This window comes from Panthera uncia, chromosome C2 (assembly GCF_023721935.1).
Source record: "Panthera uncia isolate 11264 chromosome C2, Puncia_PCG_1.0, whole genome shotgun sequence".
NCBI classification, from domain to species: domain Eukaryota; kingdom Metazoa; phylum Chordata; class Mammalia; order Carnivora; family Felidae; genus Panthera; species Panthera uncia.
Window position 1 is genome coordinate 97,271,500 of NC_064810.1, and position 17,878 is coordinate 97,289,377.

General features: G+C 36.4%; 1 pseudogene; it reads left to right on the top strand.

Moving 5' to 3' along the window:
- Nucleotides 1-11,880, top strand: part of LOC125921614 (mitochondrial calcium uniporter regulator 1-like) — a 154,895-nt pseudogene extending 143,015 nt beyond the window's left edge.
- The last annotated feature ends 5,998 nt before the right edge of the window (nucleotides 11,881-17,878 follow it).

Here is a 17,878-nt window from a genome sequence, read left to right on the forward strand (position 1 = left end):
ACTGAAAGAACACATTAGCAGCTAAGCCACTGATTGTCATATCAATAGATATATAAAATACTCTTCTTAGAAAAAATAATTGTATTGAATTAGGGTATTAGAATTTTCAGTATAAGGGAGAAATTATTAATTATTAGAAAGATGTAAACATTTCCCCCCTATTCACAGTTATGTCAAAGTAGTTAACTGCTTTAGAGTACAATATTTATTATATTAGCATGCGTTGCTTTTTTTCCAGTTGAATAATAATAAGTACATCTTAGTCTAAGATGACAATGAAGAAAGAAAGAAAGAAAGAAAGAAAGAAAGAAAGAAAGGAAGGAAAAGGGAAGAGAAGGGAAAGGAAGGGAAGGGAAAAAGAAAACAAAAAGATAAAGGGAAAAAAGTGCACCAGCCAAAATTTCTGAGTTTGGCCAAAATCCAACACAATAAGATATTTAAAGAAATAAAACTAATTCACAAATATTAATATCCATACTACACAGTCTGATTATATCTTAATCATCATCACACGTTGGTTTCAATGCTGTTTCTAACATAAAATCTCACTCCTGTGTTGCCTTCATTTCTTTTTCTAATTTTTGAATCATTTTTCGCAGTTTTGACGTTTATATTTTCACAATGCTTATTTTTAATTTTTAAAATATATCTTCTACAATGAAAAAAAGTTAATATCCCATCAATATTAAGCAATAAAATTAACATTAAAAATGCCACAGCGATTGCAAACCAGAAAAAGAGTACGGAGTTGGGAATCATCAAATCCAGTGGAACTTTGTTGTTGAATATTTCAGTGATGAGCTATTGCATGAATTCCTATTTCCTATTGTTCAAAGAGTACTCACACTCACAAAGCTAAATACAACAAAACGTGGGTAAAGGATAACCGACATAAGAAAATTAGATATATTTTTTATGATTTCATCTTTTAACTAATTTTGCTCCTATACCACTTATACACTGTATTGCAGCAAGAAACTGGCTCATTTAAAAAAAAAAATGTTTATTTACTTTTGACAGAGAGAGAGAGAGAGAGAGAGAGAGAGCATGAGCAGGGGAGGGCAGAAAGAGAGGGAGACACAGAATCTGAAGCAGGCTCCAGGCTCTGAGCTGTCAGCACAGAGCCCAACATGGGACTCGAACTCCCAGACAGCGAGATTATGACCTGAGCCAAAGGCGGACGCTTAACCGATTGAGCAACCCAGGCACCCTGAAACTGGCTCATCTTTAGATATAATGATCTTTACTGAATTCTAATTTTATCACCTGTTATCAAGATAGTAAAAAAGGAGAAAAAAAATTCATCCAAATTTTGGTGGTAACATCCATGTGTAGTGTTTACACTGTACTTATACAGACACGTTTATTTCTCTTTAAATTTTAGTCTCAATGAGTCTCTCTCCATTGGGGAGGAGAATGACAGAATTAAATATATTTAGGCTTCTTGAAGAGAGATGAGTTTCTTTAGGTCTTTCTCCCAACTCCAGAGAGTAATTGTACTCATGCTTATTTTGATCCTCTAACCCTTCCCCATATACACCCACACCCACCCACTCTCTCTCTTACACAGACACACTCTGACAGGACTACATTTGCAGCTGGGTGTAGTCCTATATTTTCAGGACCACATTACATTTCATTAAATAAGAAATGTCCAAATAGACTCAAATTCTTTGTTCTCCACTAGACCATAGATTTCTCCTTGCCTCTCTCCCTCTGACACATTCTTTCCCTACTTTTCTCACACATACACACCACCTTTGATTTTCCGCACTCTCACTTGCTCTCACACTCCCTTCTCAGCTTCTTTCTTGCTTGCACACTGCCTCCTACTGGTGCTCTTTCTCTCACAGCCTTGGTGCTTCTCCACTGTGCCCTCTGGAATCTGCCTTTAGCCCCTTCTCCTCTGTCTGTCCTCCTACACATCCTTTCCTACTCTCAGGCCGAACTCTTGTAATCGCCTTCCTCTCTGATACCCTCTCCTTCCGCACTGCCTGCTTTCTAAGTCCTTCTGAACCTCCTTCACTTTCACTCTTGTGCTCTCAGATTCTCTCCTTAAGTCTTGCCTTCACTCCCACACCCTCTGCTGTCTCCTCTCTCCCCTTCTCTCTCTCCATCTCCTTCCTCCTTTTCCTCCCTGCCTCTTCCTTACTCCCATCCCCACTCTTCTGAGGCAAAAGAAGGGATGATCAGAACCTACTCCTCCTGTAAAAACCCTTCAGCTTTTTTTGTTTTCCCTGAGAGACATGTTTCATCTCTGCCAGCAAGCTGCAGGACAGAAAACACAATCACACTAATGATGAAGTAATAGTAGTATATACTATTTGTCTTGTTTTGTTTGTTTTGGGTGAATAAAGTTCCTGTGAACCACACTAATTTACGTATTATATACACTATATAATATATATTATATTAATACATTATTATTATATGTTATATAATATGATATATATAATTAATATAGAAAATATAATAACATAATATATAATATATTATTATATTATATTAAATATATATATACTAACTATTCTGGGGAAAGTAAATAATGCAAAACGTTTGAATCTCCATCATCTTATTATCATGATTTTTATATACATTTAACAAAAGCAGATCACCTTCAACGTCACAAGATTACGGTTGATAGAAAGAAAAAGAATACTTATGTAATTATTGATCTATCAAATGGCAGTGAAGAAAACCAAAACATCATTTCCATTAAAAGAGAGAAGAAAGTAATTTAGTTTTAATATTTCATGGACTCATTACTTGTTTTAGTTGGTTAGCTGATGTTGGCATATTGGCTAATGGTATAGCTTCATCTATACTAAATCCACCAGCTTTTCTGATAGAATTAGTCAATTACATCCCAAGAAGTGGAATTTTACATATTTTGGGATTCTTCACATTATTTTAGATAAATTTGTATATAGGAAAGCTATTTTTTTTGCTTGCTCTCCTATTGTAATGACAAATTTGTGTTTTCTTAAAGATTGTCTATAGAACAAAAGTGTTTCATTAGAATGCTTGTTTATAATCCATTACATCTAAAAACAAAAATAGGAGTCTTTACAGGTGGTTATCCAGGAGGAAAAAAGCCAATAACTTTGCAGGAGGTCAGTGGTAGTAGTCCTAATGCTAACTACAGGCAACAGAGACTACTTATCTATGATAATTTTCATTTTATATCTCTCATACGTATGCTGCAAGTCCAATTTATTTTTTCCTAAATGTTTAAAATTAGGAATAACAGAATGACAGTGGTGCCTGAGTGGCTGTCGGTTAAGTGTCTGACTTCGGCTCAGATCATGACCTCACTGTCCATGAGTTCGAGCCTGCTTCGGGCTCTGTGCTGACAGCTTTGAGCCTGGAGCCTGCTTCAGATTCTGTGTATCCCTCTCTTTCTGCTCTCCCCCCTCTTGCACTTTAAATAAAAAAAGAATGACAACATTTTTCAAGGAAGTCAAAATGCATCTCCTTTATTTTATCTGGTTTAGAATTAATTCCTCATGGCATACCTTTTATAAAGTAGTATCTTTTATAAAGTAGTTTATGAATAAACAAAACACAAAATCAGACCTATAAATACAGAGAACTGACATTTGCCAGAGGAAAGGGGCGAGGACTAGACAAAATGGGTGAAGGGGAAGGGAAGATACAGGTTTCCACTCATGGAATGAATAAGTTATGGAAATAAAAGTTAAAGAATAGGGAAGATAGCCAATGATATTGCAATAGCCTTTGTATGGTGACAGATGGTAGCTACCCCTGTGGTGAGCATGGCATAAAGTGTGGAGATGTTGAACTACTATTTTGTATACCTGAAACTAAGGTAACATTGTGTGTCAACTACACTTAAATTAAAAAAAAATAAGTTTTAAAAAGTTTTGTTGATAGTAATCAATTTTGGTAATCTTATTTATTTATAGTTTTTTGTTTGTTTTTAAAGTTTATTTATTTATTTTGAAAGAGAGAGAGAGAGAGAGAGAGAGAGCAGAGTGCTTTCAAGCAGCTGCTCAGGGGAGGGGGAAGGGCAGAGATAGAGAAGGAGCAAGAGAGAATCCCAGGCAGGCTCTACACTGTCAGCATGGAGCCTAATGTGTGGCTGAAACTCACAAACCTTGAGATCATGACCAGAGCCAAAGTCAGATGCTTAACCAACTGAGCCACCCAGGTTCCCCTTCAGCCATTTTAAAACATGCTTCAGAAAGATCTAGTTAATGAATAAATTTTAAAGAAGAATTAATACGAGAACATTTGATTGACTTGTTCAATGGCTTAGTTCTTCATCCAGTTGCATTCATTTGTTTCCTTTCTGTATCTATGGGTGGTAAACCAAGAAGATGTGTTTGAATTAGACAGCATATCTATTTTAAACGCTTGGCAATCTTCACAATTAGGTAGTTACCATTATACCCAGTGAAATCTCTCCTGTGCTAAAATATTTCCAAATGACTTTTTGATTCCAAAATTGATCATTGTGATAATACTGTGTTAAAAACACCCAAAATATATTTATTTGTGTCTATTATGTTGAAAAAAGAAACATGAGAGATATTTCCTAATCAAAGGGCTTGCTTTGCTGAGCCTTATAACCTATGTTGGATATAAAATGAAATTATTCTACTTTATTAGAGAAGTGGTTTATGATAGCAATTCTAGATTTTTTTAAAAATACATCAAAGATAGTCACAAATTCAGCTATCCATGTGTAACAACTTTCTATATTACTTTGGCTGATGTTCTGAGATATATCATAGTTACTGCAACAAGGGTGTAGTTTAGGTTACAGAGTCATGTCTGAATGAATTCCTCAACAGTTAAGGTCTAAAAAGCACCATATTTGAACATAGTGGACTCTTTCTAAACCTGTGCATCCCAAGATGTAAAGATCTCTCTCTTTCTTTCTATCTCTCCGTCTTTCTGTCTCTCACTCTCCAAGTGATAAAGAAATCCTGATGAGAAAAATGGTGTAGATCTGGATTAAGATGGAAATTTTAGCAAAGTAAATGGCATATTCTTCCAGAAACATCAATGTTATATGCAGAATTTGTAAACAACTGATTTTTTTCTTTTTTATAATCTTGGTCAGCCTAATCAAAGACAGAACGCTCAGAGTGACTCCCAGATGACAGCTTTATTATTTACCACATTCCTAAATAATCAAAATTCAGTCTTTCCAAACCATTTATGAATTTGTCATTTAATTTTGAATGCTTTTTATAAATCATATTTTGCCTTTGTTTTTCTGAAAATGTTCCATATATTAGTTTCCCTATTTATAGGTATAGGAGTCACATCAGCTGGACTGTGGTAACCCAGAGCTTATCTCTGGTGATGCCTGAAGTCGTGGTGCTGATCTTAGCCAAACTTGATTGAAATGAACTAACCAACAATGATAATACTCCTGTACCTACTAAGGTCTGAGACAGGTTACAGAGCAGACTGAACTAGATTGTTAATGATGTTTACAGAAAATATACACATTCATGGGTTTTGCACGGTTTTCATTATGGTCTCTTGGTTTCTGTCATTGAGAATGGTCATGCAGCCTGAAGTTGGCTATATTACCAGAGGAGTCTAAAAAGGCATCATGCATGTGTCTTGGTGACTGGAAGACAGAGCACATTCTGTGTGATTGAGAACAGGCCCTGGTAACTTAACGGGAAATCTTAGATTTCTTAGCTATTTGTCTGTACTCTATTTCTCTTGCTGTACCACATTCTTTTTCTTCTTTATTAAAAAGTTTTTGAGTGTAGTTGACTCACAATGTTGCATTAGTTTCAGGTGTACAACATAGCAATTCAATATCTCTATATGCTATGCTATGCTCACCACAAGTGTAGCTACCATCTGTCACCATACAATGCTGTTACAACATTACTGACTATATTCCATATTGCCTATGCTATACCTGTTATTCTCATGACTTATTCATTCTATAACTGTATCTCCCACTCTCCTTCACCTGTTTTGCCCATACCTCCAACTCCTGTCCCTCTGGCAACCATTAGTTTGTTCCTGATGTTTATAGGTCTTTTTCTTTACAAAATCCCTACATGAGTATACTCTGTGGAACTCATGAGTTTTTTTCAATTATCTGACTGTGATAGTGGCCCCTTATATTTAAGTAGAATTTGCAGGATAATTAACTATATGTTTTCAAGTTATTCTTCTGCCTACTAACTCTTTTTCTGAACTGTGCTGATGTTTATAAATCACATTGTTGTTTTTTTGTGTGATGAGTCCCTCAGAAATGTCTGAGGGCAAAACCTATTAAAGAAAATTTTTTGTTTTGCAGAGGATTTTGACATCTATTGTAGTTGCCACCTTTATATCAAGAGGTTACAAGAAAGAATTGGAAGATTTGTAAGGATCCTATTATAAAATAGCTGACAGATGAGGCTGGTGTCTTTGTTATAGGACATCTAAATCCTCATCACAAGTATTTTGATATTGCTGGTTATGGTAAAGATAATGCGTTTCTGTCCTGTGTGTCTTATGAGATTCTGGAAGAACATAATAAATATGTCAGCAGATGGTTTGCTGCATCCCAGATCAAACATCCCATAATCACAGTTTTCTCCCAATTATGTGTTACCTTGGTTCAGGTAACATGTTGATTAGCTAGAGCCACTGCTGCCTTTCAGAGACATGAATGAGTCTGCTTATTTACAGTCGCCTTCTGAAGCTTACAGCTTGTGGCTTTTATAAGAACACACGCCTGTTTTACATGTTATAAGCTTGTGACATAATGCAGTGATGTCTGAGAAAGAATACTATGGGCTTAAGAAATGCTCTCAACAGGCTGCTGGTACTAGAAAGCTCCAAGTTCGTGGCCCTCTGGATGAAGGCATATTCTCTTTTAAGAAAAATATTTATTTTAAGAAAATTTAAGCTAAAACAATGATGTCTTCAAGTTGATAGCTGTACTGCCTTGATAAACTCTGAATGCTTTAACTTTCTCTTTTTTTGTTAATGGGATCTATGTAGCACCTGGTGTATTTCTGGGATGTGTCATGTTTTGTTCAACGTCAATGCTGGGTACCTGATGATTGGGTAGGTATGTCAGGGTTTAATATCTCTCTGGCAAAAAGATATACAACCAGAACAGTCTGTTCCTAGGACAGCAGAAAATGACACTTGTTCCAGAATGTGTGGATGACCATGCCTTTGGCTGAAACTACAAAATAAAAATCATTTTAATACCATTATTACAATATTCCTGTGCCCATGAACTACTCTGTACAATTCACTCATAAATTAAACAAGGTCAGTTTGAGAGCTAACACACATCTCAGAAATGGTCAAAAAATACAGAAACATTAGAGAAGCATAGTTAATTTTGGCTACAAAGATTCGATGTGAATTAAAGCATAACACTGTTCTCTTACATTTGTGAAACAAGGTACCATCACTAGCTGCCGGGAGTTGTACTAAAAGGTGGAGGTCAAAACTGCCTTATGCCCCTTGAGGCTGAGTATTACTCTCCAGACAAAAGAAAGAATGCCTTTTGTTCCCACTAATTGTCAACCAAACCAATTTATTTTTCTTTTTCAAACATCATTAACAGGTCAGTATTCGTTTTCTCTATAAAATAGATTTTCTGAATAACGTTACTAGTTGCTTGTTTCAGAGTATATATAAACTGATTAATATGTTGATGATTGATGATTTTTTTTAAACATTTATTTATTTTTGAGACAGAGAGAGACAGAGCATGAACAGGGGAGGGTCAGAGAGAGAGGGAGACACAGAATCTGAAACAGGCTCCAGGCTCTGAGCTGTCAGCACAGAGCCTGACGCGGGGCACGAACTCACAGACCGCGAGATCATGACCTGAGCTGAAGTCGGCCGCTTAACCGACTGAGCCACCCGGGCGCCCCATGATGATTGATGATTTTAATACTGTGTCTGCCTCTTTAAAGATGTGTCTATTCATATCTTTTAAGATATCAATGATGATATCAATGATGATTAAGATGTGTCTATTCATATCTTTTAAGATATCAATGATGATTAAAACTCCAATTTTATAATTTCACAAAAAATTTGATGAGAAATTTACTTTCCTTTAAATCTTTGGATTTATCAGTTACCTAAAGCATCTCTTTTTTTACTGTTTATCTTACCCAGATGTAAATACAGGGATGTCTTTTATTTCTTTTTAAATTTGAGTGTCACAATATTCTTGTTTTCCTGTAATATCTGCAATTTTGTTTTATTTTTTCCCTTCAACTGCAAGCTCCTTTTTAACTAATATTGTTAACCAAAAGATCTAGTGAAGTTGCAAACTCAGTCAATCATTTTCAGTACTCTCTCAAGAGCCATGTATCTAAGTAGAAATTCAGGACCTTCCTTGCTCAGATTAGTGTTAGTGATCATGTGATGTAAAATATTTCATGGATCTGAATACTGACTAACTTTCCTATCTTATTGCTGGGCACTCTTTGACCCAGTCATGTTGTATGTGCCTAATTCTTTAAAAACCACTCAGACCTTTTTTGGGCTATTTTAATTTTTGAAAATTATACACCCTTGAATACTTAGAAAATTTTATTACTCTTTTAAGTTCTTGGCAAATAAAAGCAAATTTTTGAGGCTCTCAGGATAATCATAAGGTACGTTTTCTGCATTTCCATAGCACATTAATCATGATTCTGGAAAATTATAGCTGATGCTAATACTAAAATAATAGCTAAAGTGTATTGAATACTTACTATTTGTTAAGCACAAAAGCATTATCTTTTTAAATTTTAAATACATTATTGAATAGGTAATATTACTAAATGTGTCAGCGGTGGTGCTACTGTTTTAATCAAGGTTTATCTGATTTTTAAGAACCTGATACACTATCCCTATGTAATAATTCCTATTATGATTAGTTTGAAAAATTTATTGTCTTGATTCCCTCAATAGAATGAAATAAACTAAAATCCTAGCAAGAAGCCTATCTATTATAGTTGACTACTAATTTCTAGACTATTGCCTGGCAGATACCTTACACTTAATAATTAATAAATGAATGCAAGAATAATATAATTGATTTCAGCACTGCCAGAAAATTGAGTATTTCATTTGTAAGAGTTCATTTCAAAAGGGGTTATTCATGGAAGCTTTAATTTTAACACTGAAGCCTACACATTACCTCATGTTCTTTCCTAGATATAAAATTCTACATTAATATACAAAATGAGAGGTATTATCTTAGGTAATCAATTTTTGACCACAAAGGATTTTTTAAATTGCTATTGAAACAATGAATTATTTCAGTCACTTAACTGGAAGATTAGACAGACAAAGAAGCAGGGAAGCTGGATAGTATATGTTTTGTGATATGAAATTGAGGTCTTAACCATTTATGGTCATTGACACTTTTTAAGGGAAAAAAACAAAAACAGTTTCAAAAGCTTATCTATATTCCAATTTGTGAAATTCCCTTCTCAACTAAATTTATCCTGAACTTTCAAATCTTCAAATGGAATTTCTTCCTGTGCTCAGCTGTCGAGAAATTTGCAGTATGGCATTATACAGCTGTCAAATTCCACCCACGGGACCTGATTTGGCAGTTTACACAAGCAAAACTTCTACTGACACTAGGGACAGTTACCATTTTTAGCATTTGTTGGGAATGAAGAAAAAGAATTGCTTCATTTGGAAAAAGCTTCTTAGACATTATACATAAAAAGAGAAAGTATAAAAAGAATCAATTAAGCTTTTCAAAATACATTTTTAAAAATCAAAACCCAGCACATATTTGTTTTAATTGCAAAAATTCATGAGCATAATAAAGATGTTTTCCTATTATATCTTATTGTCCAGGCAAAAGTGAATACTAAATTTCTTATTACATGCTTTAAATGTCTAAGACGTAGAGAAGGAATTGGCAAAATTAAGAATCAAACAAATAAGACAATAGAAAGTGAGTGAACTCAATGAATTAACTGTGAGTCTTGATACAAAACACAAACCAAAGCAATAACTTTTTAAATACATTCAGGAGGAAGAGTTAAAGAAATGGAAGGTTATAAAGCTATTGCAAGATTTTAAAAGGGAAATAAATGGTCAGTCAGCACCCTTGTAAGGAAGTCTCTACTCAAATGTATCACCACTATCTTTACATTTGAAATAACCTAAAGCAGGATTAGGAGACTAAATGTTGGCAATTGGGAAAATAACTTTTTAAGATGAAGTCTTCCCAGGTAAAGTCTCAATTCTGAAAGTAAACAGAGTGACTTTGTCACACAACAGTAGGGTTACAATGTTGGACTGAGAAGAATTAGTTGATGGAAAGTCAGGAGTGTCAGGATTCTTCTCCCCACTTCTTCTGTCTTGCGGGAGTAGTAGATCTGGCCCAAAACTGCAACTGAGCACATCATACATATCTAAAAGTACTGAACAATATATTGGGCAGGTTTCCCAGAGTGAAGATGGACTGGCCGGCATGGCTCATTCTTCCCTTTCATCGCATAATGTTAGGGAGGGGCAGACTCCCTGTTTGCTCTTTGCCAGCACCCTATTCATCGAGACCTTCAGTGTGGACTTGTCACCAACATCCATAGATCCAGTGGGCAGTCTTTTCTCACAATGAGATATGCTTAAACTGTCAGACATTTAAGGACAATCAGCACAAAAATCAGACTCAGGAATAAACACATAAAACTATGTTGGAATGCATAGTCCCTGCTTTGCCAATCACCTTTACAGTGGATGAACTGCACTTACACGTTCCCAAGTCCCAACCCCTCTAGTCCTGACCAGGATCCCAACTCTTTAATGTACTCAGAGATTTTGCTCTTGAAAGTGTCTCCTTTCACTCATGAATCCTTATTCCCCCCACCGCCCACACACGCTTACATTATTACCCTATACGAACATACTATATTTTATTGAAAAACAAAACAGAGACCTCCTGGACGTTTTATCCCTGCATCTTCTGGGCAAGTACTAAGTTCCAGTGTAGAACCAAACTCCACAAAAGGCTTGCTTGCTTCCTGTTTCCTGGACATTCAGTCCAATCAGACTTTCCAATCACCACTTATCCAAGGTCACCAGTTAGTTCTGCATTACCAGACCCTAAAGCCAATTAGGACTTGGAGACTGGGAACTGTCTAGCCAAGCAGTGGGCACTAAGCATATGCCCATAGAGAGTAGAAGCAAGTGGTTGCCTGATCACGCCCTGTTCAATATGGCACTGTCTGCAAAGTTTCCCTGTGGTTGCAGGGGCAGCTGAAACTCTTACTTTCTCCAAGAGAACTTATCCCTCTGTCAATCACTGTAGCTAAAGCACAAAAGGAGAGATGTCACGTCTGGGAGGAAGAAACTTCTTTGACACCTACACCTTAGTGTGTTTACTATTTAACAGACAGAAATATATCTGCATTCGAGTAGATCATATATGACAACAACAATGTCATCCACAAAGATGTGATCACCAAAACGCAGCAGATGGCTTTTCAGAAAATGTCTGAGATTGCTGCTCTGGAAAAGGATATGATTATTTTGTAGAAGAGTAAGTTTTCAGCCCACAAAGCAGAAAATGAGAAAAAATAAAACTTGAATGATATTCGCTAAAACAGCAAGTAATGGATGAAGTGATCAAAGTCCAAATAGATGAAAATTAAACTTCAATCTAGGGGAAGAACAGCATTAAAAAGTATTATATTCACAGAATAAAGAGAAGCTATGTAAAATGAGGGCAAAAAAGGTAAGTTTGCACATCCAGCAAGATGGGGCTCTCACCTGGATGCCAAGGAGGAATGCATTGAGGATGCTGGCCTTGGAGCCTTGTAGGAATCAAACAGACTTTATAATATTAGATATTTATCAGGGTCTGTGTTTACACCCACAACAGCTCTGGGATTGTATTGGCTAAGGATATAATAACTTTTCTATTTAAAGAATGTTTGCTTTCTTTTTACTGAAAAATAAAACATTGTCTTCCCGCCCCCCCTCCCCACTGCTTCCACTACCAAATTTTAACTTTGCTTTTGATTTTGTGCATATTGTTTACTTGGTGCAAATTATACTTGTATAACCAATGTAAAGATGTCATGAACTTCATAACACTCCCTTTATCTTCTCTGTTGGGTTGACTTTTTATGCGGAATGTTGCTCAATAATGTGCACTCTGCTGGACCATGAACTTTGCCTCACCTGTGGTGTACAGTAATAGTAAATATCATATAATATCTACAATTTAAAATAATTTGTGTGTATAGGATTTGGATGCTCCATTTAAAAGGCAAATGTGTGCCAGCCAGAAAAACAAAATTAAGAATCATGTTGATGAAATATTACAATGTAATGGAGAATTTTTTTTTATTCATTTTAAAACACAAGATGTATTTCGCTACCTTGCCCATAGTTTTAGAGCAATATTTATTATCCATTGTGGAATTATCCACTAGAAAATTTGTTAATCCTGCAAGATAGCTAAATAGAATATCAAAACCCTGGCTGAGCTACTCTACCTTACAAGGATTCAGATAATTTTAAACATCAGGCAACAGCACAGGGGAGGCAGGGGCTCCTGGGTGGCTCAGTTGGTTAAGCGTGACTTTGGCTCAGGCCATGATCTCATAGCTCATGAGTTCAAGCCCTCTTGGGGCTCTGTGCTGACAGCTCAGAGCCTGGAAACTGCTTTGGATTCTGTGACTCCCTTTCTCTGCCCCTCCCCTACTCACAATCTGCCTCTCTCTTTCTCTCTCAAAAATAAAATAAAAACACTACAATTAAAAAAAAATAGCACTTGGGAGGCAAAAGACAAAACATCTTCAGAATTTTCAGATAACAACTTTGGTCCTAAGACATGGGGAAATAAGCCATAGTTTGATATTCAAAATATATTTTTTTTCTAGCACAAATGAAAACATCTTTGTCAAACACCTCAAACCATGTATCAAATAGCAAATTATTTGTATGTCCATTTCATCCAATAGTCATCCAGTTAATTCCTACTGAGGGCTCTTCTGTTACCCAACATTTCTCTTTCCCTAACTGCTAACCTCCTGATCAGTTCAAGCTGCCTGAGCACGTTCTAGAGCCTTACTGCTTAATTAACAAGCACCGCCTATTTGGATGTATGGTCCTTTATAAGAATCACTAGTTTTGATTTTTGTGCTACTTTCATTATGTCGTACTGGTTTCTAGCTTAACACCTAGTAAAAGTGAAATCTGAATGTATTCATTTTTGTCCCATCAACTTGTGTTGAGAAATCACAAGTTCAAGAAGACTTGAGTCAAACCAGAAATGTTGCTGAAATATATATCTGAATCCCTTAAAACCAGACCCCTGATAATCAGGAGGTATAGTTTCTGTTACATAACAGTTAGATATAAAGAGTTTCCTTCTAGGTAGTCACTTGGGTACCTCTTAACACCCTTTTACCTGATTTTGATGATAAATAGACAAGTTAGGCAGTCATGGCCTGAGAATATCACAACGCTCAATGGCAAACACCTCTCAGGGAAGAGTGTTTGAGGTTATTGCACCAAATACACCACACATACCCAGAGGTGCTGGCTGAGAATAAGGGGAATCTAAAATGGATACTAAAGATAGAGGAAGGGAAAGTCTAGTACTAACTGTGGTCTCAAGACCAGCTGGAATGACAGATGTTGTAGTTTGTCCCGCTAAACTCCCACTCATAAATTTCCCCCTGGGGGAAATAAAAATCCCATTGGAATCCTATAGTTCTTCTTCTAGAAATTTTTATTAAAAAAAATATGTCTAAGCAGGGCCTAGGGGGACTGCCATTGATGCTGTAATCCTTTCTCTAGATTTTCCCTCAGTAATTACCTGGAATTATTCCTGCCAGATACTAGGATACTCCAGGTTGACTGCCCTTGGCTGTTAGACTTTTCCATGAATTTTCCTCAGCTGAAGAGAGAAATCTAAATCTTGGTCATGCTCTGTTCCTAGGCAAAGGTTATATCCAATGACTGTTTGATGTGGACAGCACAGGAAAGTATACTATCAGAACTAAATGTAAATTTTTCTCTTTTTAATTTAGTGCATTAGTAACCTACAAAGATAGACAGGAGTTTGGAATTTGAAGTTGGAAATTTTAACCTATCTTCCCTTCCCCCAAATTCAAAACTGTGACTCTACAGAATCCTTATAAAATAACCTGAGAAAATATGATAAAAATATGCAACGTGATGATAAATAACATTTTATTTTATTTAACAAATGTTTATGTATTTACTTTGAGAGAGAGAGAGAGAGAGAGAGAGAGAATCCCAAGCAGGCTCTGACTGTGAATACGGAGCCCAACTTGGGGCTTGATCTCACAACCTGAGCCGAAATCAAGAGTCATATGCCAAACTGACTGAACCACCCAGATCACCCCAATGACAAATAATGTTTTTAAAACATGAGTAAATTTTAACTCTAGAAGGTATTAGGGAACTTGCCCCTCTCTCTTACAAGATTATTTTACTTTATCTAACTCCAATAGAAAGAAACTGTAAACAGAAGTCAGTCATTTATAACTGTTTTTGCTATCATTCATGTAATAGGAGCATTCAATAAATAGGCACTTTGCTTTATGTAGGACTATGCTAGATTAAAACAAAATGGAGATTTGCTTTTAAATCTCACAGCTCTAGAAGTAGCATCAAAGTGTATCTGGAAGTACGGCTGGGAAAAAAATGCAGTTGAGCAAGCAAAGTGCAGGGAGAGCAAGGCGTAATCTCATATATACTCACCTGCCAACTAATGAGGGTGGAATTGCTCAGCCTGCCTTTCCTGGGTTAAAAGACAAAGAAATTGAGCTCCCAGTTAGGTGGAAGGCCACCCCACAGGAAGCCTGAAGCTGACAAGTACAATGTTACTTGAATGTAATGCAAAGGTAAAAAGTCAATCTATATATGAAACAATCCATTGATTAACCAACTTTTCTTCTTGAGTAAAAAATTTCAAGAAGTTGTATAAGGATGGTGTTTACAACGACCAATGATTCTGAACACTCCCCCTTATTTTAGTAAAATGTGGTCTAACCTCAACAGAAAGAAAAGTAACATACAAAGAGAAGGCAAAGTGAAGAACAATTCAACAACATAAGCATTAACTAGGGTCATAAGTAAGTTGTCGATATTAAAAGCAAACAAACACAATGATAGAAAAGAGCAGAAAACAATGATTTGCCACATTACACTCCCTACTTTCTATAAGGATATGAAATGTACTCCTGTGAAAAATTCACCATTCTTATACAAAGAAGATATAATGAGTTGTGCCCTCCCTCTCCCCCAACATTTTTGTAAATGTCATTAGTAGAAAGACACAGTGTATTTTTCCTCTGGTCCACAAAATACAAGATCCAAAGAAACCCTGTGAAAGATAAAGTAGGAAAAATGGAGGCAACAAAGACTTTTGGCAAGAAAGGAAAGCTGGAATGTAGAGCTGAGACAGTCATAATCACAGGCTGTTAGAGCTGGAATGGTTTTTAGAGATAAACTTGTCCAAAGCACTAAATGTTTTTGTTAGCTCTAAGGTGCTGAAGTGATTTTCAAGGTTGCACAATTACTAAATGAAAGAAAGAGAATCTGAGTCCTTATCTCTTGATTCCTGACCCCTGGCCTGATCTCACATGACTCAGGGTCCAAATTGTTCCACTTGTTCTTCAGGGTTTATAGAAGAGTGGAAAACATATCTAACGCCCATGCATAAGACACTGTCCAGTGAGTCCTGACAGATTAGGCACATTATCCATTTCAATCTGATATTCTCTGTGTTTGCAATAGAGTTGCATAAAATGGCCACACACATATTCTAAGGGCCAATCTGAAGAGTTTTTACAGGTAGTGGAGGCACCTAAGTATAGCCCAGTTGGTTAAGCATTTGGCTCGTGATTTCAGCTCTCCTGGTTTGTGAGATAGGAGCCCTGTATGGGGCTCTGCGCTTGGGATTCTCAACCTCTCTCTGCGTCTCCCCTGACTTCTCTCTTTCTCCCAAAATAAATAAATAAATAAACATTCAAAAAGAGTTTTCTTACAGGTAAGGCCATTAATATGTTTATTCTTAAATGGAATTTAAAGAGTAACAGTAATCTACTGTCAGCATATGCACAACGTATTGGGAACTTCTTAATCTTCCCAAATACCCATTCTCTCTTCCTGCCTCTCTTTCCTTCACCTTGATTTTTAGCAGGGCACATTGCCTTCCTTCAAGCTGGTGATGCATCTTCCAGCCCTAGCAGTTACATATAACCATATGATTAAATTCAATCCAATCAAACTGAACAAAAGCAAAGTGTACAACTTCTAACTCACATCTTTAAAAACACAGTTATTTGCCTCACTCTCTCCTTCCCCTTTTGTTCTTTGAAAAAATGGATGCCACAGGAACATCCCATTTGATTGAGGAGATGAGACATATATTAAGAATGGCAGGGGCACCTGGGTGGCTCGGTTGTTTAAGCATCAGACTTTGGCTCAGGTCATGATCAGGTTTGTGGGTTTGAGCCCCAGGTCGAACTCTGTGCTGACAGCTTGGAGCCTGGAGGCTGCTTCGGATTCTGTCTCCCCTTCTCTCTGCCCCTTCCCCACTCGCACTCTGTCTCTGTCTCTCTCAAAAATAGATAAACATTAAAAAAAAAAGAACGGCTGACACTCTTTTAAGCTTAGACCACTAAGGATAATAGGGAAGTGTATTAGGAGAATTTTTTAAGTTCCCTTGTCAACAATGAAGGTGTATAAATTCAACATTTAGTTTTAGACATAGATACACATACTTTTAGTACCTAAGTGTTATACGTGACTTTTTTTTTTCTTTTAAAATGTCTTTAAAAAGGATATAAGTCACAGATTTGTAGAAAAAGGTAATTCCGTGAATCTGTGAGGAATTCCAGTGGAAAAGTCAGGGACACTTCACTGACAAGAACAAATCTAAATGCTTTGAGGAGTGACCTCAGCAGTGAAATTAGAAGTGCCCCAGAGATGTTGGGCACTAAGGGATACCTTAGTTCAGGAACTCAGCAAATGCCCTTAGTTCAGTAACTCAGCAAATGCCCTTAGTGCAGGAACTCAGCAAATGCCCTTAGTGCAGGAACTCAGCAAATGTCCTCATTAAAAATCCATTTCTTTAGTCCATGGAACTCAAATAAAGATGTTGATGCTTCAAAAGACTCAAAAGATCCAAAATAATCATTCATTTGGGATCATTCAACCAAACACAGTCAAAGGTATTTTGCAGTTTTCCCTTGTTTCACCTGTGGGAGTATTGCTTCTAAGTTTAGATAATGATGTTGTCACATGGAGAACTTAGAATGGCATCAATAAAAATCTGCTAACATTTATTTTTAGAAGGAACGGGAATGATTTATAAGTTTCTTCCTACTTTTGAGTCATGTCATGAATCACTGTGTATGCCAGATCTGTTCTGTTTCACTTCATGCCTCTTTCTTCCATAATCACGCCCACAGACAGCAGCTGAGTAGAAGATCTGAATCCATATCTCTATATTAAATTATAGTCAAACATATTTTATAAAATTTTGCATGCCAGATTATCTAGATGAGATCAGTGACTTTTCATAGTATAAATTATGAGGAATTATTAATATCTGGAATAGTAGTGTAGACTGATTTTAAAATGTGCTGATGAATGTTTATTAAAATATATGGAACAGATAGCATAACTGAGATATACTATTAAAAAACAAAAACAAAGGGAGAGAGAGAGAGAGAGTCTCTGAGTTAGGGCAGTGGATTGATTTTGATAAAGTCATTGCACCACTAAGTTCTTTTTTTAAAATGAAAAGCATGTGTAGCACCTGGGTGGCTCAGTTGGTTAAGCGTACGACTTCGGCTCAGGTCATGATCTCACGGTCCGTGAGTTCGAGCCCCGCGTCGGGCTCTGTGCTGACAGCTCAGAG